A 26,402-nucleotide genomic window follows, 5' to 3' on the forward strand; every position below is an offset into this window, starting at 1 on the left:
CAAGGTAGAAAAGTTAGGGAATTGGTTTTGGACTATTTTGAGTCATACTAAGAACAAGGACATTCCCTAGGAGATGAAGTCCCCCAAGAGACTGCTATTTTTAGTAGGTCTTGCTTTTGGGAAAAATTGAACAATTTTGTACTTCCAATGTCTAGATTTCTTTCCCCACAAGTAAAGTACATGAATGGTGTGATTGTAGATCCTTTTTTGCATGCATAAAGAATTTTCACAAGAGCATCTAGTTCAAAATACCACAATTGATTCTTGGATCTTACACAATTAAGCTAAGAGGAACCACCTTGTTAGTTAATTGTTATCTACAACAAACGACTTAGGATCAAGGTTGGGGAGAGAATCTTGTGTACATCCAATTCTAATTGTGTTACATCCTTGGAATTACAGAGCATGTAGAATTTTATACTTCTAGTGTCTACCACAAACAAAACACATGAATGGTGTACAATCAATTAGGACTCTGTTTATGCCTGCAAATAATGTGTAAAGTGCGATTTGTAAAGCTAGTGTAAGCTAGTTGACTCTGTTCTGCCTACAAATCGATGTAAGTGTTGCGTATATGAACTTGTGAAATGTTCTTGAAAGAGAAGAAAATTTTGAATGTGTTTTTTAGAATTTTTGAATGGTGCCAAGTGATTTTTAGCTTATGTAAATAGGGGTTTTGAGTTTTGGATTCAGTTGGCCATAAAAATTGTGGAATGCATGGATAGCATTGGTGATCAAGCACATGTATGTATGAGTGTTTGAGTTGATTAGTTTCTATACGCAATGCATATTGTGCATATCAAGATGAGTGATGGTCCAGATAAGATTGTTGGGAAAAAGCTTGCTAGAAAACAACTTCTGGATTTAGAAGTATCATACACCCCGCTTCACATTAGAAATTTGTTGTCTCAATTGAGGCTTACGAGCACTAGTATCTATATCAAATAGCTTTACCAATGTATCCCATGCATCCTTGGGATTCTCATTTGTATGCTCTCTCTGACCATTGCTTATGAGTTACAACCTGTTGTTGTGTAGGTTTCGGCTCTGGCTCTGCACCTGTAACAAGGTTCCAAAATCCTTTTCCCTTCAAAAAGCTTTTAATCCTCTACTTCCATGCCTGGAAGTTCTTTCTATCCAACTTCTCACACCCACAATCTGTAGTACTGGGTTGTGTGACATATTTTCTCAATGCAAATGCACCTTTTGCACACGTCCAATTCTGTAAATGAGCCTTCCTCAGCTCAACCACACTCTAATAAATGTTCCAGATACTCCAAAGTACTCAACGAACTTCACTGTTGATGTACAAATTCACTTTGATTGCATTCAAATTGAACTGGCATACAAATTCACTTTGATTGCATTCAAATTCACTCTGATTGCATTCAATTTCACTCTGATTGCATTCAAATTCACTCTGATTGCATACAAATTCACTTTGATTGCATACAAATTCACTCTAATTGCATACAAATTCACTCTGATTGCATTCAAATTCACTCTGATTGCATACAAATTCACTCTGATTGCATACAAATTCACTCTGATTACATACAAATTTACTCTGATTGCATTCAAGTTGAGAACTGGCATACACAATCCAAAGTACCCTATTTTGTCGTGCTTTCTAAGGCTTCAAATTGTAATATAGTGGTTAAATAAAGTGTGGATAACTTGCATTGACACCTAAATAAGCTCAATGTTGCATATCAACACCAACCAAGGTGCGTACATACCAAAATTATCAAATCCCCTTCTCAGTTTTGAGAAAAACTAGTAAAAACCAGTAGTAAAAGTGCTTTAGTAATCCTTACTCGGTAGGCCAAGCTCTCAGATTTGATGAAAATCGGTGTGCGAGCTCCAAGCTTCACAGCTCCAATGGCAAGCTTCAGAGCTTTTCTTTACAGCTTCTTCTCCCTCTTCTCTCACTCACTCATAAACCCTAATAGAGAGCACCAGGCTCTGATACCATGATGAAAAACAGGTAGAGGGAGAGGAGACACACACACAAGAGCAAACCCTAATGTATTAAGCAAACCCTAACCATAGAGGGAAGCCATCTCCCTTCTCACACAATGCATAAAGCCATAATCCATAATCTACAACAACACACTACATGTGTTGTGTCCACACACTGCTAACCCTAGCTAATGTCCACACACTATGACCAGCTGGACACGGTCATTTCTGTCTCACACATGTTACTACCTAACATGCCAGCACATAGTGCAACTGGCACAAGCTGACATCGAGCTTGAATCTCAATAAGCAGGTGGTGAGCGTTCTGGTTGGCCGATGATGCCATAGGTACGCTTTGAGGAAGGAATGACTAAAATTGGATCTTAGGGTTGGAAAGTGGAAAAGTTGGAAATTGGATCTAGAAATGGAATACTGAGGATTAGGAAGGAAACACTGTGGTTTTATTGCAAATCTGTTTTGGAAATAGTTGAATCAGAGAAAAGGCAATTTCATATTGGGTGTGTAAGTGATATGTCTATTTAATTTTTGCATGAGAGCCGGCTAGGGAGCCTGGGAACTCTTTTCCCTAGTACTCGAGAAAAAAAATAACCAAATTTTCATAATGGATCTTATCAATACAGTGGTTGGGCGGTTGTCTACTAACCCATGGGACTGGATGGGGTTTTAGGCTAGACTGATGGATTCCTATAATTAAAATTCAATTTTGTTCAAGTTATGATAGTTGAAGTAAATCACGAATAATCCTTGTTCTTCTATGGAAAAGAATCAACGGCTATGCCTCTTGAACGAGGAAAAAAGCGTTGGTCTCTATGATCCAAGTGCAAGTTCCTCCCTTGATCTGGCCATGTGATCCGCGGGTTCGGTCGGAATGCAAAAGGGAAGTTAAGGCTCTTGACTACCTTAGAATATTTTCCTGGAGGAATCGCCCGTGCTTCCTGGGTGAGGAAAGTTTTTTTGGTCTTGATTTCGGAGGAACCGCCAGACTAGTCCCTTGCCCGGTTCGTTGGGGGTGAGGCCCCAAGTGGGAAGCTCTGTGCTATGCAAGAGGTTGCTACTTCTGCTACTAGCTCCCCGGATTCCGGTGCGCAGAGGGGGCATGGGTCTTACACTGGAGCTTGAAGAAATTGTTCATTCTTGAGAAACAAAACTTTCATAAATCCCTCTCAATTTCTATTTGTTTAATCATGCCATGTAGGTCTACAAGTGGATTTTATCATTGCTCCATTTGTGGACCTCATCTTAAGGCACTATACTCAAATCACCCCACAAGAAGGTGTGTGTGTGTCAAAGACGAGACCCCATGATCATACTCAAAGCACCCCACAAGAAGATCATCCTCTACATGAAGGTCTTTGTTATGGCTTACCTAAACCCCCCTTGAAACACATCCAACAAAATATTACATGGTACCGCAACTATTGTGAGGATATTTCCAATGGCCAATCTCATAACCCTTGAGGTCTCCAAGCTCTACGTGTACTAAATCACTTGGGACTTCATCCTAACTTAGTGTACCACACGCTCTTAAAGTAGAAATCACCATGAGTATTCCATAGGACCATTAGGATCGCACATCCAAGTTGTAGATTTGGACACCATTGTTTCATATCTTGAATGCATGACCTTTTGGCGTATCTACATTGAATCCTTGATATAAGATAATGTTAGTAGCTCTTCTAAACCCTAGAAATAGGTTAACATTCCCCCCTTCCTAACACCGATCGCGTCCTCCATGAGTGCATTGAAGACCTTTGTGTGGGGATAATTTGCAAGCTTTGTTTATGGCTTTTGATGTGGAGTGACGTTCAATGGTCGTTGTTTCTCTGGAAGGAATAAGAAAGGCTAGTTAGTAAATGAAAAGGTTAGAGATTAGCGAATATTCCTAACGGGTGGGGGTGGTGGGGTTTTTGTGAATGATTGCATTTTTATATTTTTGTGAGTTTTTTTAAATACATTTTTTCCTCACTTTCATAAGCAGAGTAACATGGGATTTGTGTTAATTGGAAAACTAAGAGATGTTAATAATGGGGGAGAAGAGAAGGAAGGATTCAAAGGAACGTAGGCAAAATCATCAGAATGAGATTGTGATTCTCAGTTCCTCATTTGATTCATTGAAGAGACATTCATCATTTGAAGAAATTGGGCTCCGATGATGTCCTTTTTTGTGGCTAGACTCTTGTCAAATGTTGTTGAGTAAGACCTGTTCCTCCATGCTTCTTCCTATGAGCTTTTCTATGTAGTAGATAAACATGAAGTACATTAAAAGGAGTCAATTGGACTCTTATTGAGCTGCTACTTGTTGAAGTCGCCACTTATTGGGGCAAGGCATTAAAGAAGTATGTTGACTTGCAGGGCTAATTTAAATATCTTCACCAAGGATCAGATTTCAACGTGTAATGAAGATTCTAGCTTCATCTAGAGAGGTTTGCAATTTGAAGGAAAATTCCAAGCGATGGGTTGTACCATGGACCAGGTTGTGGCCCACCATGCCCCCCTATCCAGAGATGTACGTGAAAGGTTGTCGATGATGATGAGGCTTTAGTGCATATGTCCTTCAGTCCATGAGCACGGATATGTACTCATGGAGTAGCTGCTACATTAACTTAGCCAGAAGAATAATAAGCTATAAGCTTAACAAAAATGTATTGGCTAGTGAGGAGAGTTTCTTATGTTATTTTACCATTTTGAGGTAGGCAATATTGTGACTCCCTTCTTCTTCTTCTTCTTTTTTGGTTACCACCTTGCGAGCAATAGGTTCTTGTGTCTACTCTTCTTTTTGAGAGAATAGGTTCTTATGTCTACCGCATAGCTTTTGCACTCATGCTTTTTATCAAGAGGGGTGACAAGAGCATTGTGAGTTTGTCTTTGATGTGCTTATAAGTCTCCATTACACCGTAGGTATTGATTCTTGAATTTGTTGTTCAATTGTTGTCGAGGCAGTAGGTAAGGCTTCTGATTGGTTGCCATTGGGGTTGATTGAACACATAATCTCGTGTGTATGTTTTATATGCACAAGAGAGGTTAAGTGGCTTGCTTGGTGTTTCTTAGGCCTCCATTCTTGTGGAACTTTAGGTGAAGTTGTTTTGGGGTTGAAGTTGGTGGTGAGGTTGTCTTCAGTTTGTTTGATTCTAGCAACCATATGAAGGTATTACCATCATAATAATACCTTGGTTGTTGAAGCACGTTCACAGGCACCCATCTTGGTTGAACATTAGGAGTTAATGGTTAATGCCTTTGGTGTGCTAAGGTTTCTTTCTTTGTGCAGGCTTGGGTGACTTCTTGATGTGCTTGGGAATCCAAGCTTTGGTATTACTTTGGTAGTACCATTGTTCTTGCAGTAATGTTTTTGGTACAATTGTTGAGTTGCTAGAGTTCTTTGAGGAACTTGCATAGGCTTTTGTGGATGGTGTTGTGGAGTACTTTTATTACTCCTTGGCCTCTGAGTGTTGTGTTGAGAAAGAGACTTTGATGATTGAGGCACTCAATTGGATTGGTGCCTTCAAAGTAGCCTCAAGCTATAAGTAACTGCTTTTCCACCTACATAGGCTTTTGTGGATGGTGTTGTAGAGTACTTTTATTACTCCTTGGCCTCTGAGTGTTGTGTTGAGAAAGAGACTTTGATGATTGAGGCACCCAATTGGATTGGTGCCTTCAAAGTAGCCTCAAGCTATAAGTAACTACTTTTCCACCTACATTTTGATACCATTAAGATACCTTGATTTTGTCTGTCATGGTGGATTTTTATGTTTGGTTGCAGTGGAAGGTTTGGGGCCCTCCATCACATTAGTTAGCGCTAAGGTTGTAGGTTTGAGACTCATGGGTGTTGTTGACGATGAGACTAGAGTCTCTTATGGAGTGGCTTTCGAAGATGAGGCTTTTGAGCATGTGGCTGTCTCCTTTAATGAGGTTGGTCGATGAAGAGGCATTGGCTCCGAGGCTTTTCCTTTGAGTTTCTTTTTAGAGATATATGGTTGCGCTTGGGGAATTTTCTAGGGAATAGCTGGCTGCTGATGATTCTGAGGTTTTGGTATTGGACTTTGTTGGTTAGGATGGGGTTGATGGAGTAGATGCTTTATCAGATTCAATCATTAGATGCAGATGGTAGGTCATGGCATAGAGGGGCTTCCATGGAAGAGGCTTGTAACTTTTTGTGTTCAACATCATAGAAATCCATTAGGGTTGGATCCTCTTCCTAGGTGGCAGTATGATATTGGTAAGTTTGTGTCATTGACCATCATGATGATCCTATTGCTATAGCAAAGCATAGTGGTGCTTGGGAAGCAATAGTACATTTATTCCCCAAGATCAAATCTTCTTCCAACACATACTCAACCATAACAGCATCTTAAATGGCATTTGGAAAGAATATGTAAGCTGGTCAAGGTGGACTATATGTCCAAAGAGAACTTTGCACCGTTGGTATATGCAGAGAAAAAAGGAAAGGTGAGTTGGGCATCAATCTTACATGAAAGAATTATGCAAGAGATAGAGAATAAAGATAAGAGGAAATCACAGGTGAAATCAAGGCTGAGTGCTTTTTTGGCAGAGCCATCTTTGTAAGAGTAAAAATCATGATGGATGATGACCCTTCCCTGCCACCACAGTAGTGAAAGAAGGCAAGAAGAAGGTAGTGGGTTCTTTAGATGGCCAGATCCGTAAAGAGGAGAGTGCTATGGAACGCAGCAAACCGATCTCATCGATAGGGTTTGAGAACTAGAAGGACAAGATGGAAAATTATACTCTTGTGTTGGAAGCAGGGTACACCAGGGAAGAGGCCAAGAAGGTGCTAATATCACCTAATGTTCTAGATGGCCTTGATATGCTGAAAGGAGTTGTTGATATCTTGGAACCTCTGGAAACACCTAGTAAATTAGGGGTACAATTTAGGATCATCAAGAAAAGGAAGGGCATAGTTGAGGAAGAAGACCTGAATAGTGTAAAGAAGAGGATGGAGTTTGAAAAAACAGGTGAAGACAAATGGGGGCCAGTCCTTGACATTGCCAAGGAAGTGCAGTGTAGTGCAAAGCTGATCAAACCATCATGGAGGGATCTTCAAGGTGTTCTCTGGTCTTTAAACAAAGTACTTAAATATTTGGTTAGGCAGAATAGCTAGGTGGAAGACCTGAAATTGAAAGTTCAAAACAGGCAGAACCAGACTGAAGCAGAAAGTCAATATAAGTTGTTGGTAAGGAAGCAGGAAGAGGAGCTTGCAAGGGTTAGAATAATGCTACAGGATGTTGAGAATGAGTAGGATGTGTTGAAAATGCAGGTGGCTGAGAGTGAGAAGATGTTGGTAAAGAACAAGATGTCCTTGGGGATGTTTAAGGAATGGACATTGGAACTAAAGGAAAGAATGCATGCAGAGCTAACAGTATTATGTGATAAGAATGTTAATCTACAGGTGGAAAATCAGGTCCTGTTACAAAGAGTTGAGCCCCTTTTAGAAATAGAAAAACAAGTCCTTGGGTAAGAGGATGTGGATGTTCAGGGGGTTTTAGTGACAGAGTCAGATGTTAATGTCATGAGACAAAATATAACCCAGGTTGGAAGGAGATCCGGGAGAGGATTGAGGTTGTTGCATTGAAGCCTTATGATACCTTAAAAGAAGCATTTGTATCTGAGTATGAGAGTGATTTGATAAAGCAGATAGAAGTGTTGAAAGTTTAAAAAGAGGAGATGTTATTGAAGATAGCAGCCTTGGAGGAACATAAGCAGATGGTTTTATGGGATGATCAGTTTCAGTTGTTTGGGAAAAGAAGAGGTGAGCCAAGCTGTGTGGACTGATGGAATTGGAACTAAATAGCAGAACCAATTGAAGGAAGAAGAAGCCAGGGAGAAGGAACCTGAGAAGGAAGGTATAGCAAAAGAAGAAGGTGCACCAGCTGAAGAAGACGTAGCATAAGGTGAAGTGGTAGGAGATCAAACCCATTTGGGGGAGGTATAAATGACCTAAGTCTATTATTTTTTTTGGTTTTTTGGGTTTTAGTTTTCTTAGGTTTTGTTAGTTTTTGTCTTAAAAAAATAAAAAATAAATAAAAAAATGGGGACATTCTGATCAAGGGAACATGTGCTCTTCTCTTGGGTTTGTTAGACAACTGTGTTTGAGGTAGTTTGAACCTTAGTACTGCACTAAGCTCTTCACTCTATTTTCGGCATAGTCTTGACTTGGTGTGGTGCATCAAGTTGGGGGTCTATTAGATTCCATGAGAATTGATCAAGGGACATGTGGGTCCAAGTCGGATTTTATGCAAAATCCAGCCACCGGGCTATGCCATGTGTTGAACCTTAATAGATCAATCTTTAGGCACTAGGTGGAATACTCGATATTAAGTGGAATATCCGACTAGGTGGAATATCCAATAGTGGCATGTATGATGTAAAAACGGCTATAACTGATAACTGCAAGTCGTATGAATGTTATGTGATATGGGAAGACGCCATGCTTAGAGCATATATGGAGGTGTACTCGGATGTTCAAGATATAGATAGATAGATAGAGATCTTTTGTAGTAGCATGTTTTGGGTTAAGCATAATGCTATTGAATATAATCAGAGTCTTCCCTCCAGTTCCATTGTTTTGCCTATTTTTGATTAATGTTCTGTGATGATGTTCATGATATGTTATTAGATTGATTATGATGTGGTGGAATTACTGTGTGGTGGATATTCAGATCTGTGTGTGTATTGTGAGAGAAATTAGGGTTAGGTCAGATTCTTGAAAATATGGTCTTTCTATGTTTAGGGTTACAAGTATAGGGTATTTCACACCTGTGTACATAGGAGATAGAGGGTCTTGTAGGAAGTTGTGGTGCCCTAGGACCTCTAGGTGTTGCAGATCTATTAGAACTTGGGTAGATCCAATGTTTTTCTCAACCATTCTTGGCTATGTTTGATGGTGGAAGCCTGCAGAGTGTGGCTGTAGTGTTTATTGAGACTGGTTCTTGTGGAATTGAAGAAAAAGGGTTGAAGAGCTATTGCTGAGATAATCGTGTGGAGGATCCCTCTTGTTCTTGACGATCTTTCTTTTCTGTTTGAACCCCATGTCTCAAGGTTGTTTAGACAGGCTCAATTATCATCTATATGCAGAAGGTTTTTTATGGTTTTGATTGATGAGTTGCTTATGCTCTGGTTTATGTTGCTTGGTTTGAGATTGTTGAGAACGTTCATGTATGAGTGAGGATCTGAGGTTTGAGAATCAGGTCTGAGTTAGAAAGCACTAATTTTGAGTCAACAGTATCTGACACAGTCAGCTGTGTATTTGGGGTAGTCATCTATGTTGTAAAAGAGCAAATTTTGTCTGGTTTGAAGTTTGTGAAGTTTGGGCTAACCATCAAAGAGTAGTCGGAAGTCAACCGAATAGGTTGTGGGCTGGTTGGGTCTAGATCAGCTGAGGGCTGTTTCCAGTCAGAAGGGTGTCAACTAGGGTCAGGTGAGTATCAATAGGATTCAGTTGAGGGTATACAAGGTTAGATATAATGTTTGTGGGTTGAAGGGAAAAGCTTAGGGTTTTTGTCTAACTATCATAGGTCAGTCAACCAATAGTCAAAGTTGGATAATTGTTGTAAAAGAGCAGATTTTGTTTGGTTTAAAGTTTGTGAAGTTTGGGCTAACCATCAAAGAGTAGTCGAAAGTCAACCGAATAGGTTGTGGGCTGGTTGGGTCTAGATCAGCTGAGGGCTGTTTCAAGTCAGAAGGGTGTCAACTAGGGTCAGGTGAGTATCAATAGGATTCAGTTGAGGGTATACAAGGTTAGATATAATGTTTGTGGGTTGAAGGGAAAAGATTAGGGTTTTTGTCTGACTGTCATAGGTTAGTCAGCCCCAACAGTCAAAGTTGGATAATTGAAGGGGAATGTGTTCCACAGTTAGTAGACAGTCAGCTATCAGCCTTAAGTTTGTGGAGTTGAGTCTTGGTGGAATGTGAGGTTTTTTAAGGGATTGTGGTGTCACAAGACACTTGGGTGAATAGTTTTGAGTTGGATTTGAGTCAATTGAATCAACTGAGTCAGCTAGGTCGGGTTTGGTCAGGAGGAAGTCAGCAGGGGAGAGCTCATAGGATCAATGAAGTTTTAAAGTAAATTCTGATGTTATGCCTTGATGAAAAGACCATCCCCTTCTCTTCTTTACAATTCAACCTTTCTTTATCCTAGAATGATTAACAAATAGATTGATTAAACTTTTCTTATTGTTTACTCTCTTGGAAATTGAAAATTGTGTAGATTAGAGTGCTTTATATCTAATTGGGCTTAATTCAAACTGAAAATAAAATGTTAAAAATTGAGAAATGGTCAGCTGTACAAAGGAGGTTATGGTAAAATTTTCTCGAATTTTGTGGAAGAGAAAGTTTATTTTTATGCTATTCTAGAGGAGCAATTCCCACCGTTTGTGCATTCTAAAAGAAATATTCTAATTTACTCCATGTACATATTCACCTATGAATATGCATGGATATCACTGATATTAATTATTAAAATTAATTTCTATGCATAGAAAGATGCATAATGAAAATTTTTATTATAAAAGTGTTATTTTCATTGAATTTAATTTCTATGCATAGAAAGATGCATATTGGAAATATTTTTATTATAAAAGTGTTATTTTCATTGAATTTAATTTCTATGCATAGAAAGAAGCACAATGGATTTTTTTAATTATAAAAGTGTTATTTTCATTGTATTTAATTTCTATGCATAGAAAGATGCATATTGAAATTTTTTTTATTATAAAAGTGTTATTTTCATTGAATTTAATTTCTATGCATAGAAAGATGCATAATGGAAAATTTTTTATTAATAAAAGTGTTATTTTCATTGAATTTAATTTCTATGCATAGAAAGATGCATAATGGAAAATGTTTTTATTATAAAAGTGTTATTTTCATTGAATTTAATTTCTATGCATAGAAAGATACATAATGGAAATTTTTATTATAAAAGTGTTGTTTTCATTGAATTTAAATTTTATGCATAGAGGAAATTTTATTATAAAAGCGTTATTCTTGTAAAAATTGATTTTTATGCATAAATAGATGCATAAATAAATTCTTTTTATTTTAAAAGTGTTATTCCTATTAAAATTAATTTTATGTATAAATAGATTCAAAAAAGGATTTTCTTTCATATAAAAGTGTTATTCCCATTGACATTGATTTTATGCATAAAAAGATGCATCAAGAATTTTTATATCAAAATAAGAATTCTCTTTTATTCTATGATTAATTTCTATGAGTATTTGATAAATACTCATAGAAATGAATAAGTAAATACTCTGAGAGAGAAATTTCTATTGTTTTATATTCACTCGGATTGTAAAGAGAAAATTCAAGAAATCTATCAAAGTCGAAATATTGAGATAAATGATTAATTTATTCCTCATCAGAATTCGTGATTAATTTATAAATCAGTTAAGTGAATATTCAATGAATGAAATTCAGTAAAATAGTAACTGAAATATCACCCCTTTTTGAGAAAGATAGTTCAGGATAAATCTTATCAGACTCGAACCTTGAATCAGACATTGACCAAGACCAAACTCTTTTGTTAGTTTCGAGCAAAGAAGATGTGACCAGTCAGGAAAATACACTCAAATCTCTCGCCAAATCTGAAACTAAGTTTGAGACCCTTCGAACTGATTTGTGGATCAAGGTTAGAGAATTAGAAGAATTCTGTTATGAAATGCAGAAATTCGATCAAGAAGTTTCGGGGATACTGATTTAAGATACTCATTGTATTCAAAAGAAAATCAAACTGAAAACTTGCATAGAAACCCTGTTTTCTTAAAGGACAGTCTTACGCCAGAATGTTGGAGGGAGCATTTGGTATGTGTTTTTCTAAGGGAAGTTCGGTTGCAACAGCTAGCGGGGAGTGTTCAAAGGATAGCTCACACGGTAAATTCTGCCCAGGTCTTGACCAGCCCCTCGGTACGGTTAAAATGGCGCACTTTTGGTACGATGGACGAGGATCGATGAAGCGGTCCCTGAGTGAAGTGCCAGGACACCTAAGGAGGATCTTGGAGCATTCTGACTAGGCGATGCACGGGCTCGCAGTGCCTAGGACACCCATGCATATGTCGTGGAAGATTGTATGATGGACAAATGATTATTGTAATTTGTTACTGGATCTCGTTTTGCTGACCAGCTAGTCAACGGAGAGTCCAGAGTGATACTGTTTTTTTTAGAAACAAGGACTGGATGAAATTTTGAGTTATGACATCTGTAACCAATAACTGTTTGTCAATGGATTGTTTTATAAGTTAAAGTTTTAAAGAGGAGTGTGTGCATATCTGTATTTGAAAGCAAAAGTTAAGAAAGGCATTCAATTATGGGTGGGTGAGTAATTGTCTAGTTCTACCAATTTCAGTGGTTGGGTGGTGGCTAATCCATGGGCCGGATGGGGCTAGGGTGGAATCAGTAGAGTTTTGATAATGAAATTGAATAATAGGAATACGCTTAGAACTCGAGTAGTTAAATAAAAACCTGAAGACTTCTCAAATGACTAGATCAACGGTTGTGCTTGATTTCGGTTAGGAAAAAGGCATTGATTTCTTCAAGTTAAGTATGTAATAATTTTCCTTCTATCTGGTTTAATCAGGTGAAGGATAGTCTAGCCTCTTGACCCCGTTAAAAAATTCGTTAAGAAAATAAAAAAGGTGGAATCGTCCTCGTTTTCAAGGCAAGGGAAATTTTCCCCATTTCGGTCTCGGAATGACCACCAGATCAGTCTCGTGCCCGGACATTCGAGGGCGAGGCCCCGAGTGGGAAACCCTGCCCCGTGCAAGAGGAAGCTTCTTCCACTGCTACCAACCAGGAATCTGTGCGCGAAGGGGGAGGGGTCTCACAGCTGGTATCAGAGCGCTGTTGTAAACTTATGAAACAGCAGAGGAGAAAATGCCTATACTTTTAAAGTAAAACTGGGAAAAAATGTTTTCACTTGCTAAGATTATGTTTGAAATGAATTCATAAATTGAAAACTCATAGACTGAACTGGATTTTTAGAGATAGTTTGCCCAGCCCCCCCTTGGTTAGAGCATTTATGCTCAACCACATATTCTGGCAAAAACTTATTCAAACACTGCAGGTAGCTCTAGCTCCTACTGGCTTATTTGTACCATCACAGTATCAGCATAATCCCCACCTAGATCAAACGTGATATGAGGGTGCAAGCCATGAATCTGTACCACATACCCCTCCCTTTTTGGATCAAATGGCCCATACACCTCATTGTTTTGCATATAGGTTGTTCTCATCCGTGTGCACCTAATCCTCCAGAGCATGCATGTGAATCTGGTTTTCTCCATCAAACCAAATCAATGAAGGCACCATCCATAATTGGCAATGGCACATGTCCTACGAATCCAAAAACAAGGTTATCCTGCACATCAATCTCCACAAGGTTTTCAAACACACCTTCCATTATATGTCCTCCAGAGCATGCATGTGAATCTGGTTTTCTCCATCAAACCAAATCAATGAAGGCATCAGATCGTGCAGTACATCATCCAAAAAACCATCAACCAGATTTCTCTGCAAGTCCAAAACATCATCCATAATTGGCAATGGCACATGTCCTACGAATCCAAAAACAAGGTTATCCTGCACATCAATCTCCACAAGGTTTTCAAACACACCTTCCATTATTATATTCCTAGCACTGTCCAAGCCAATGGTGTAAAGACCAGCGCTCACAAACCCCTCTTGTGCATCATCCAAAATATCCATCAAATTTTTCAGCCACACCTTCCATTATTGTATTCCTAGCACTCTCCAAGCCAATGGTGTAAAGACCAGGGCTCACAAACCCCTCCAGTGCAACATCCAAAATTTCCATCTATTCTTCATCAACCTCTGATGCATATAAGACCCCACACACATACCTTGTTGTGTCTCAACAAGACCCAACACCTCATGAACATCATCAAGATCACTTTCCTGGCATACACAAGGAGCATAAACCTGCTTGACATCCATATCAACACATACAAAATCCCTCAGAGCATCATCCAAGATCGCATCACTCACATCACCAACACTTTGCACATGTTCCACCATACTTTTGTCACACATCATCCTATCTAAATGCGTACAAACAACATCAACCTGTGAAGACTGATGGCTCATAATCCAAGCTCTCTTTGACACTGCACTATCCAAAAGTATGTCTAACTCCTCATCTGTGTCTCAGTCAGCTATGAAACATGTATCAACACCCTCATAACATGTGTGCGAGTCCATGTACATAGCCTTAAGATGCATCTCCTCTCCAACTTTCTCACTCTCCAACATCTGTATCAGTCAGTCAGCTATGAAACATGTATCAACACCCTCATAACATGTGTGCGAGTCCATGTACATAGCCTTAAGATACATCTCCTCTCCAACTTTCTCACTCTCCAACTTTGTCACACGACTCATGGTTACCACTCCCTAATGAACAATATGACAACATCACTTGGCTTTCCTTCTCCATGGGCATCTCTTCATGCAGACAAACACAAGGCTCCTCTGGCCTGACCTCTACACATAGCTGCATACACAAGCCCAAAAGGTCTAGATCTGGCTCCAGTATGTGGGCCTCTTCCTCCCCATCATCTTCTAAGATGACTTCCTTAGTTTTTTGAGTCTTCTGTAGAGCTTATTTCCTCATCCTCTTCCTCTAATGTACGGCTATCCTGAATCATCTCCCTTCCCTTGGCCATATCATACCTAACTTGTCTTCTTATAGGCTGCTCCATCCCCAAAACAATTAGGTTCACCTCTCCTTGTCTAAGTCCATTCCCTGGGTACTATTGAGCATGTGCATCTTCTGATTTGGCACCTCCTCCCCTCTCTTGACATCCTATTTTTCTTCTCTCCCGAGTGGAAAAGGGTAAATGCCACCTCCCATTCTTCTGGGGGATAAGGGCAGTGGGGAGAAATGTGACCCCTCTCCATACAGTTGAAGCACTGAACATTCATATTGGGTCCTTCTCTTCCCCTACCTCTTAGACCATCCATGTTGTTGAAAATACAAGTGAATAGGGTGTGTGTGAGAACAAGCTCTTGTGGATAGAGGCTGTAAAAGAAGATGAGTAAATGTGAAAGAACCTATAAAAAGGTGAGAAGAATCTACTCGGAGAGAATAAAGGGTAGCATGAGAGAATTTAGGAAGTGTGGAGATATTCTGGGAAGTGGAGTTATTCTGGGAGATATTCAGGGAAAAGAGAAGAGGTGGAGAGAATCAGGCAAGAGGTGGAGATATTCTGGGAGTGAATCATGGAGAAATCAATGGGATTTGATGCTTGATGTAAACTCTATAAATTGAGGCATAGCCCTAATGAGAATTTGCTGGTTTTTGAGTATCCATGCCTACATTAATCTATTTGTTAATTATCTAATTATATCTTAATTATTTACTAATCACTTTGTTAATGATGTTGATTCTAGTGTTTGATCCACCATAGCTCATCATTATGCTCAAATTTCAACATGATATCAGAGCCATGCCTAGAATCCATTAGATTTATGAGCCCATTATCTAATTAGGATTAGTAGATAATTAGCAAATAATCAAAATTTTAGTTAGTTTTCACTTCACCCCTTCACCCCCAGCCAGTGGAGGACTCCATTCACAAAATTATTCTTTTTGCAGAGGATGTCCAATCCTAGAATAATGTAGTAAGTCATGTTTTTACATTATGCATAAAAAATAAGATATGTATTATTTTCTACGGAAAATTTTACCATAGCTTCACTGCTATTACTGATAATTTCTCAATTTTCTTAAAAGAATAAAACATTGTAATGAAAATATGATAGAAAATATAATTTTAAGTTTAAATCTAAACTATGAATTTAAATCATAATTTTAACCATAATCATAAACTTAATTATGATTATCCCAGTAGTTTAAGCTAATTACATTGGTCCTCTTTTCCAAAATTGATAAGATAATCTGTTTCTCATTTAGAATCAATCAAAGTAGTTTTTAACTACTTATTATAAATGATCTAAAAGAATTAACCATTATTTTGTTAAGATAAAATCATAAAATACCATTTTCTTAATCTCTAGCTTAACAAGCCTAGAGATTGGTTTTGAAATAAGAAATTATCAATGAGAAGCATTCTTTTGCTAAAGAATTAGTCATAGAGATGACTTTTCTTTTTGGAGAGAGAGATTTACATAAGAAAGCATTCTAAATAAGCATAAAGATTAACTTTTTCTTGATTTACATATTAAAATTCTTAGGGAAAGCTTGATTTGAATTTAAAACAACTAATTAGAAAACTTCTCAAGCTTGAGAGGGGTTGAGAAGAGAAGTCATTTGAGAAAATTAATAGAAAACCATAAAATTCATTCTTACCTCAAGGATTAGCTTGCTTCTTTTCTAGAAGTGAAGTCCCCAACCAATCAATTGGTTTAGCAAGTGGAGAAGAGAGCTCCAAGAGTTGTTGAAGAGAGGGAGAAGCTCCAAGCTCCCGAAAAGTGGAGGAATTTTAAGGGATAATAGAAAATATGATTATTTTAATGTAATACTGGCATGGTATAGCTCATAGATGAGAATAAAAAAGAATGAGGGTCTATTTATAGGTGAGGGAGGCCACTAACTGAGTCCAACTGGGTTCTAGAATTTTTCGGCTTCAGTTTGACTCAATTTGGACAAGATTTGGACCAATTTGACTCCCCTTTTGATCTAGGAGAGAGGAGAGATAAAAATATCACAATTTTTTGACTTAAAAAACCCTCCCACACATGAAAGAGGCGCCTACCTCAAAGGTCTCCCTCTCCTTACCAAGGTATCAAAAATTCATCATTTTTTCTAAATATCTCATTTTTTTAGTAATATCTCTTAATTTTAACTAATAAATCTTGTACTCAATCAACTCTTCATCTTATGTGAGCATTTACTCATTTTTGGGTATTTTCTTTTACTCTTTAGATTTATCTCATCCCAACACTTGGATTAATCCTATTGGCCCATAGGAACCTTAATTGGACCATAATCCAAAAATTTCTGAAAATCTAGACCCTTAGGCTAAGGTCCCTTATATCATTTTTAATTGATTCCTAATGCACATTGGAGAATTTATTTGGAACTTCTGTTTCAAGGAAATATATTTTAGATATTAGGAGAATTTTTATATCTAAAAATATCTCAATATTGAATTATCTCTCTCTAGAATTTTTCTTCTCTCTAGGCAAAAACAAGGAAAAATAATATTTTCTTGCATTCTAAAATAGGAAATGATTACAGGGGATGGAGGTAAAAGCTTATTCATTATTCAGAGGAGGCTGAGGAGGAATCTTACATTCTCTCCCACTTGAAAAACGCAAGATGTCCTCATCTCGCAAAGTGGGGGCAATCTTTTACCATCTCTTCTTCTTTCTCCTAGGTGGCGTCATCTAGAGGGAAGAACTTCCACTTGACTAAAAACTCTCTGAGGACTCTGCTCTTGAGAACCTTCTCCCAACCATCAAGGACTTCTTCAGGCTGGAGTACCATCTGGCCTTGAGTCAGAGAAATCAATTGTTCATCATCAAGCACGTGACTCGGGCTGGGTACATATTTCTTAAGCAAACTCACATGGAGTACATTATGTACCTTGAGATGGGGAGGCAGAAGAAGTTTATAAGCTAGATCACCTACTTTCTTTATAACAGCATACGGTCCACAGTATCTAAGAGAGAGCTTCTTATACTTCCCTAAAGATAAGGAACTTCTTTTTGGTCGTACTCGAATGAAGACCATATCTCATTCTTCAAACTCTCTTCGAGGGAACTGGCGGTGGAAGCAGCGTCAGTCTCTCGCGCGGGGTAGGGATCCACACTCGGGGCCTCACCCATGGATATCTGGACAAGAGCCTAGCTCGGCGGTTCCTCCGAAATCGAACCCGGAAAAACTTCCCTTGCCCGGAAGGCACGGGCGATTCCACCAAGGAAATCATCTAATAACAACGGGAGAATTGATCTAATGAGTCAAAGTCTTAACTATCCAAACTGATCCGATCGAACCCGAAAGTCACATGGTCAGATCAAAGAAGAGACTTCCACTTGGTCTATAGAATCACCGCTTTTTTTCCTCCTTTAACGAGGCACAGCTGTCGCCGCTGCACAGAACAAGGGTCTTCCTAGGACTTAATCTAACTAACGTAACTTAATCGTAACTATTTGTATCGCACGAATCCCTCGATCCAGCCTACCGGCCCATGGGCTAACCACCCAACCACTGTATTGGTGGGATTCCTTTATAAAAAATTGGTTATGCTTTGCCCGCGTACGGAGGAAAAGAGTTTAGCCCGTGCTTCAAGAAAACTTTAAGGTAGGCATACCACTTACACACCTAATATGAAATTGCCATTATAACAGATTCGGTTGTCTTTAAAACAATCTTTCAATAAAAATCATAGTATTACTGATCATAATCCTCCAAAATATTGAGTCCATTGTTTTACAAAATATATCATCCGGACTCTCCGTTGAAGATCAGCAGGTCAACCAACGAGATCCAATATCAAAATTTAATTCACAAAAGTAATTCTTTTTAGTTCATCCGTATCTTCCTCGACGTACGCATGGGTGTCCTTGCAACCACGAGCCCGTGCATCACCTGGTCATCAGAACCCTCTAGGATCCTTCTTAGGTATCCTAGCACTTCACTCAGGGACCGCTTTGTCGGTCCTCACCCATCATACCAGAAGCGCACCATTTTAACCATACCGAGGTTGGTCAAGACCTCGGTAGGCTTTGCCGCGTGAGCGACGTCCCTCGACGACTCCCCGCCAACTGTTTTGCAAATGAGTCTCTTCTTAGTTAAACACATACGAAATGCTTCCTCCAGCATTCTGGCATAAAACAGTCCTTTAAAAGAAAACAGAGGTTCTATGCAAGTAGAATTTCCGGTTCGAGATTGGTTCCACAAAAACCCTTTTCCCTTAATCCAGATTTTCTTAATGAGAATCATTGATCTCTCATCATGGTAATCTACCCATCATTTGATTGAATTTCCAACTAGATTCTTGGTGATTTCAGTTAAGGGAGAACTATGCTAATTCAATGGTAATCTATTCTTTGTGTCAAGAATTGGAATTGGTAATGAGGTTTTTGCTTGATTCAGATTTGAGAGATGGGCAAGTAGTTTACTGGCCACACCATTCTCACAATTGTGTTTTAACCAAAATTATTTGGTTTACTTCTAACTTTGATTCCTAAGGATTTTCTTCAAATAAACATCTACTGAACTTTTAACCGTAAGAAAAATTCTAACTTTATGAATTTCATTACTTCCTAACCATGATAAATTATGAAATGGTTCTATATGAGAATATCGGGTTTTTATAAAAATACTTTTCTTCCATTAATCTAATTTTGGGTAAATATCAATATGGTGATTTATCCATATAAGATATCTAAGAGTATTCTTTCTACCAATTTAATTATCAACCCTAATTTTCTAGGTGAAATTATGGTGAAAATTCTTGTTTTGTCACTAAAATTTAATTTAAACATTTCTCTACTTAAAGTACCATTAAAATTCTTCTTTTAATTAAATACAAATATCTATTTTTTTGAATATGCTTAAAATTCTTCTTTTTGTATTTAAATGATTGAATTCCAAATGTCATGGGAAACCCTCTTTTATCATTTAAAATTTTCTTATGCATAAAATAAATTTATCAAAAATTTCTCTTTTTTTAAATTAAATAAAAATATCCATTATTTTGAATATGCCAACAATTTCTCTTTTACCATTTTATTACTTAGATCTCAATTATCATGGAAATTCCTTTTTTCGTATAAAAATAGATTTATCAAAAATTTCTCTTTTCTTTTAAATAAATATCTATGCATAAATACTAAAACTTTATTTTCCAAAAAAAAAAACATTCTTTTTGCAGAGGATGTCCAATCCTAGAATAATGTAGTAAGTCATGTTTTTACATTATGCATAAAAAATAAGATATGTATTATTTTCTACTCAAAATTTTACCATAGCTTCACTGCTATTACTGATAATTTTTCAATTTTCTTAAAAGAATAAAACATTGTAATGAAAATATGATAGAAAATATAATTTTAAGTTTAAATCTAAACTATGAATTTAAATCATAATTTTAACCATAATCATAAACTTAATTATGATTATCCCAGTAGTTTAAGCTAATTACATTGGTCCTCTTTTCCCAAATTGATAAGATAATCTGTTTCTCATTTAGAATCAATCAAAGTAGTTTTTAACTACTTAAGTACATTATGTACCTTGAGATGGGGAGGCAGAAGAAGTTTATAAGCTAGATCACCTACTTTCTTTATAACAACATACGGTCCACAGTATCTAAGAGAGAGCTTCTTATACTTCCCTAAAGATAAGGAACTTCTTTTTGGTCGTACTCGAATGAAGACCATATCTGATTCTTCAAACTCTCTCCGAGGGAACTGGCGGTGGAAGCAGCGTCAGTCTCTCGCACGGGGTAGGGATCCACACTCGGGGCCTCACCCATGGATATCTGGACAAGAGCCTAGCAGTGGTCAGTTGCTTTTGGCCGTGGTGGTATTCAAGGAGGTGTATGTATTGCTATTGCGGCACAGTCATGTATGCACATTGTGGATCATGGGATTTTAGTGCCTGGCAAAGCACAGTGGGTGCATATGTGCTGGAACATAGTTTAGGAGTCAGTAGGAGCCCTCCCTCCCTAAGGCTGACATGTGGTGCATGGGGGGGGACACCAACATGATTGAGGATGTAGCTGACCATACAGGGGGTAGTATGACCACCATTCAGAGCTCAAAGCTGGGCTCCTAGGAGCGTCTATGCCTGGCTAGAGGTTTGACGGATGCATGGCACAGTGAGGCCTTTACCCGACTTGAGGGTTCCGGTTCCTCCGAAACCGAACCCAGAAAAACTTCCCTTGCCCGGAAGGCACGGGCGATTCCACCAAGGAAATCATCTAACAACAACGGGAGAATTGATCTAATGAGTCAAAGTCTTAACTATCCAAACTGATCCGATCGAACCTGAAAGTCACATGGTCAGATCAAAGAAGAGACTTGCACTTGGTCCATAGAATCACCGCTTTTTTTCCTCCTTTAACGAGGCACAGCTGCCGTCGCTGCACAGAACAAGGGTCTTCCTAGGACTTAATCTAACTAACGTAACTTAATCGTAACTATTTGTATCGCACGAATCCCTCGATCCAGCCTACCGGCCCGTGGGCCAGCCCATGGGCTAACCGCCCAACCACTGTATTGGTGGGATTCCTTTATAAAAACTTGGTTATGCTTTGTCCGCGTACAGAGGAAAAGAGTTTAGCCCGCGCTTCAAGAAAACTTTAAGGTAGGCATACCACTTACACACCTAATATGAAATTGCCATTATAACAGACTCGGTTGTCTTTAAAACAATCTTTCAATAAAAATCATAGTATTACTAATCATAATCCTCCAAAATATTGAGTCCATTGTTTTACAAAATATATCATCCGGACTCTCCGTTAAAGATCAGCAGGTCAACCAACGAGATCCAATATCAAAATTTAGTTCACAAAAGTAATTCTTTTTAGTTCATCCGTATCTTCCTCGACGTACGCATGGGTGTCCTTGCAACCACGAGCCCGTGCATCACCTGGTCATCAGAACCCTCTAGGATCTTTCTTAGGTATCCTAGCACTTCACTCAGGGACCGCTTCGTCGGTCCTCACCCATCGTACCAGAAGCGCACCATTTTAACCATACCGAGGTTGGTCAAGACCTCGGTAGGCTTTGCCGCATGAGCGACGTCCCTCGACGACTCCCCGCCAACTGTTTTGCAAATGAGTCTCTTCTTAGTTAAACACATACGAAATGCTTCCTCCAGCATTCTGGCATAAAACAGTCCTTTAAAAGAAAACAGAGGTTCTATGCAAGTAGAATTTCCGGTTCGAGATTGGTTCCACAAAAACCCTTTTCCCTTAATCCATATTTTCTTAATGAGAATCATTGATCTCTCATCATGGTAATCTACCCATCATTTGTTTGAATTTCCAACTAGATTCTTGATGATTTCAGTTAAGGGAGAACTATGCTTAAATGGTAATCTATTCTTTGTGTCAAGAATTGGAATTGGTAATGAGGTTTTTGCTTGATTCAGATTTGAGAGATGGGCAAGTAGTTTACTGGCCACACCATTCTCACAATTGTGTTTTAACCAAAATTATTTGGTTTACTTCTAACTTTGATTCCTAAGGATTTTCTTCAAATAAACATCTACTGAACTTTTAACCGTAAGGAAAATTCTAACTTTATGAATTTCATTACTTCCTAACCATAATAAATTATGAAATGGTTCTATATGAGAATATCGGGTTTTTATAAAAATACTCTTCTTCCATTAATCTAATTTTGGGTAAATATCAATATGGTGATTTATCCACATAAGATATCTAAGAGTATTCTTTCTACCAATTTAATTATCAACCCTAATTTTCTAGGTGAAATTATGGTGAAAATTCTTGTTTTGTCACTAAAATTTAATTTAAACATTTCTCTACTTAAAGTACCATTAAAATTCTTCTTTTAATTAAATACAAATATCCATTTTTTTGAATATGCTTAAAATTCTTCTTTTTGTATTTAAATGATTGAATTCCAAATGTCATGGGAATCCCTCTTTTATCATTTAAAATTTTCTTATGCATAAAATAAATTTATCAAAAATTTCTATTTTTTAAAATTAAATAAAAATATCCATTATTTTGAATATGCCAAAAATTTCTCTTTTACCATTTTATTACTTAGATCTCAATTATCATGCAAATTCCTTTTTTCGTATAAAAATAGATTTATCAAAAATTTCTCTTTTCTTTTAAATAAATATCTATGCATAAATACTAAAACTTTATTTTTCATGAATATGATGAAAATCATTCTTTTTGCAGAGGATGTCCAATCCTAGAATAATGTAGTAAGTCATGTTTTTACATTATGCATAAAAAATAAGATATGTATTATTTTCTACTCAAAATTTTACCATAGCTTCACTGCTATTACTGATAATTTTTGAATTTTCTTAAAAGAATAAAACATTGTAATGAAAATATGATAGAAAATATAATTTTAAGTTTAAATCTAAACTATGAATTTAAATCATAATTTTAACCATAATCATAAACTTAATTATGATTATCCTAGTAGTTTAAGCTAATTATATTGGTCCTCTTTTCCCAAATTGATAAGATAATCTGTTTCTCATTTAGAATCAATCAAAGTAGTTTTTAACTACTTACTATAAATGATCTAAAAGAATTAACCATTATTTTGTTAAGATAAAATCATAAAATACCATTTTCTTAATCTCTAGCTTAACAAGCCTAGAGTTTGGTTTTGAAATAAGAAATTATCAATGAGAAGCATTCTTTTGCTAAAGAATTAGTCATAGAGATGACTTTTCTTTTTGGAGAGAGAGATTTACATAAGAAAGCATTCTAAATAAGCATAAAGATTAACTTTTTCTTGATTTACATATTAAAATTCTTAGGGAAAGCTTGATTTGAATTTAAAACAACTAATTAGAAAACTTCTCAAGCTTGAGAGGGGTTGAGAAGAGAAGTCATTTGAGAAAATTAACAAAAAACCATAAAATTCATTCTTACCTCAAGGATTAGCTTGCTTCTTTTCTAGAAGTGAAGTCCCCAACCAATCAATTGGTTTAGCAAGTGGAGAAGAGAGCTCCAAGAGTTGTTGAAGAGAGGGAGAAGCTCCAAGCTCCCCAAAAGTGGAGGAATTTTAAGGGATAATAGAAAATATGATTATTTTAATGTAATACTGGCATGATATAGCTCACAGATGAGAATAAAAAAGAATGAGGGTCTATTTATAGGTGAGGGAGGCCACTAACTGAGTCCAACTGGGTTCTAGAATTTTTCGGCTTCAGTTTGACTCAATTTGGACAAGATTTGGACCAGTTTGACTCCCCTTTTGATCCAGGAGAGAGGAGAGATAAAAATATCACAATTTTTTGACTTAAAAAACCCTCCCACACATGTGAAAGAGGCGCCTACCTTAAAGGTCTCCCTCTCCTTACCAAGGTATCAAAAATTCATCATTTTTTCTAAATATCTCATTTTTTTAGTAATATCTCTTAATTTTAACTAATAAATCTTGTACTCAGTCAACTCTTCATCTTATGTGAGCATTTACTCATTTTTGGGTATTTTCTTTTATTCTTTAGATTTATCTCATCCCAACACTTGGATTAATCCTATTGGCCCATAGGAACCTTAATTGGACCATAATCCAAAAATTTCTGAAAATCTAGACCCTTAGGCTAAGGTCCCTTATATCATTTTTAATTGATTCCTAATGCACATTGGAGAATTTATTTTGAACTTCTGTTTCAAGGAAATATATTTTAGATATTAGGAGAATTTTTATATCTAAAAATATCTTAATATTGAATTATCTCTCTCTAGAGTTTTTCTTCTCTCTAGGCAAAAACAAGGAAAAGCAATATTTTCTTGCATTCTAAAATAGGAAATGACTACAGGGGATTGAGGTAAAAGCTTATTCATTATTCAGAGGAGGCTGAGGAGGAATCTTACATCCTCTCCCACTTGAAAAACACAAGATGTCCTCATCTCGCAAAGTGGGGGCAATCTTTTACCATCTCTTCTTCTTTCTCCTAGGTGGCGTCATCTAGAGGGAAGAACTTCCACTTGACTAAAAACTCTTTGAGGACTCTGCTCTTGAGAACCTTCTCCCAAACATCAAGGATTTCTTCAGGCTGGAGTACCATCTGGCCTTGAGTCAGAGAAATCAATTGTTCATCATCAAGCACGTGACTCGGGCTGGGTACATATTTCTTAAGCAAACTCACATGGAGTACATTATGTACCTTGAGATGGGGAGGCAGAAGAAGTTTATAAGCTAGATCACCTACTTTCTTTATAACAGCATACGGTCCACAGTATCTAAGAGAGAGCTTCTTATACTTCCCTAAAGATAAGGAACTTCTTTTTGGTCGTACTCGAATGAAGACCATATCTGATTCTTCAAACTCTCTCCGAGGGCACTGGCGGTGGAAGCAGCTTCAGTCTCTCGCGCGGGGTAGGGATCCACACTCGGGGCCTCACCCATGGATATCTGGACAAGAGCCTAGCTCGGCGGTTCCTCCGAAACCGAACCCGAAAAAACTTCCCTTGCTCGGAAGGCACGGGCGATTCCACCAAGGAAATCATCTAACAACAACGGGAGAATTGATCTAATGAGTCAAAGTCTTAACTATCCAAACTGATCCGATCGAACCCAAAAGTCACATGGTCAGATCGAAGAAGAGACTTGCACTTGGTCCATAGAATCACCGCTTTTTTTCCTCCTTTAGCGAGGCACAGCTGCCGCCGCCGCTGCACAGAACAAGGGTCTTCCTAGGACTTAATCTAACTAACGTAACTTAATCGTAACTATTTGTATCGCAGGAATCCCTCGATATAGCCTACCGGCCCATGGGACAACCGCCCAACCATTGTATTGGTGGGATTCCTTTATAAAAAATTGGTTATGCCCGCGCTTCAAGAGTTTAGCCCGCGCTTCAAGAAAACTTTAAGGTAGGTAGGCATACCACTTACACACCCAATATGAAATTGCCATTATAGCAGATTCGGTTGTCTTTAAGACAATCTTTCAATAAAAATCATAGTATTACTGATCTAATCCTTCAAAATATTGAGTCCATTGTTTTACAAAATATATCATCCGGACTCTCCGTTTTGAAGACCAGCAGGTCAACCAACGAGATCCAATATCAAAATTTAGTTCACAAAAGTAATTCTTTTTAGTTCATCCGTATCTTCCTCGACGTACGCATGGGTGTCCTTGCAACCACGAGCCCGTGCATCACCTGGTCAGAATCCTCTAGGATCCTTCTTAGGTATCCTAGCACTTCACTCAGGGACCGCTTCGTCGGTCCTCACCCATCATACCAGAAGCGCACCATTTTAACCATACCGAGGTTGGTCAAGACCTCGGTAGGCTTTGCCGCGTGAGCGACGTCCCTCGACGACTCCCCGCCAACTGTTTTGCAAATGAGTCTCTTCTTAGTTAAACACATACGAAATGCTTCCTCCAGCATTCTGGCATAAAACAGTCCTTTAAAAGAAAACAGTCCTTTAAAAGAAAACAAAGGTTCTATGCAAGTAGAATTTTCGGTTCGAGATTGGTTCGACAAAAGCCCTTTTTCCTTAATCCAGATTTTCTTAATGAGAATCATTGATCTCTCATCATGGTAATCTACCCATCATTTGACTGAATTTCTAACTAGATTCTTGGTGATTTCAGTTAAGGGAGAACTATGCTAATTCAATGGTAATCTATTCTTTGTGTCAAGAATTGGAATTGGTAATGAGGTTTTTGCTTGATTCAGATTTGAGAGATGGGCAAGTAGTTTACTGGCCACCATTCTCACAATTGTGTTTTAA

The sequence above is a fragment of the Cibotium barometz genome, chromosome 7 (genome assembly GCF_041138505.1).
Source record: "Cibotium barometz isolate CiBa-2024 chromosome 7, ASM4113850v1, whole genome shotgun sequence".
NCBI classification, from domain to species: Eukaryota; Viridiplantae; Streptophyta; class Polypodiopsida; order Cyatheales; family Cibotiaceae; genus Cibotium; species Cibotium barometz.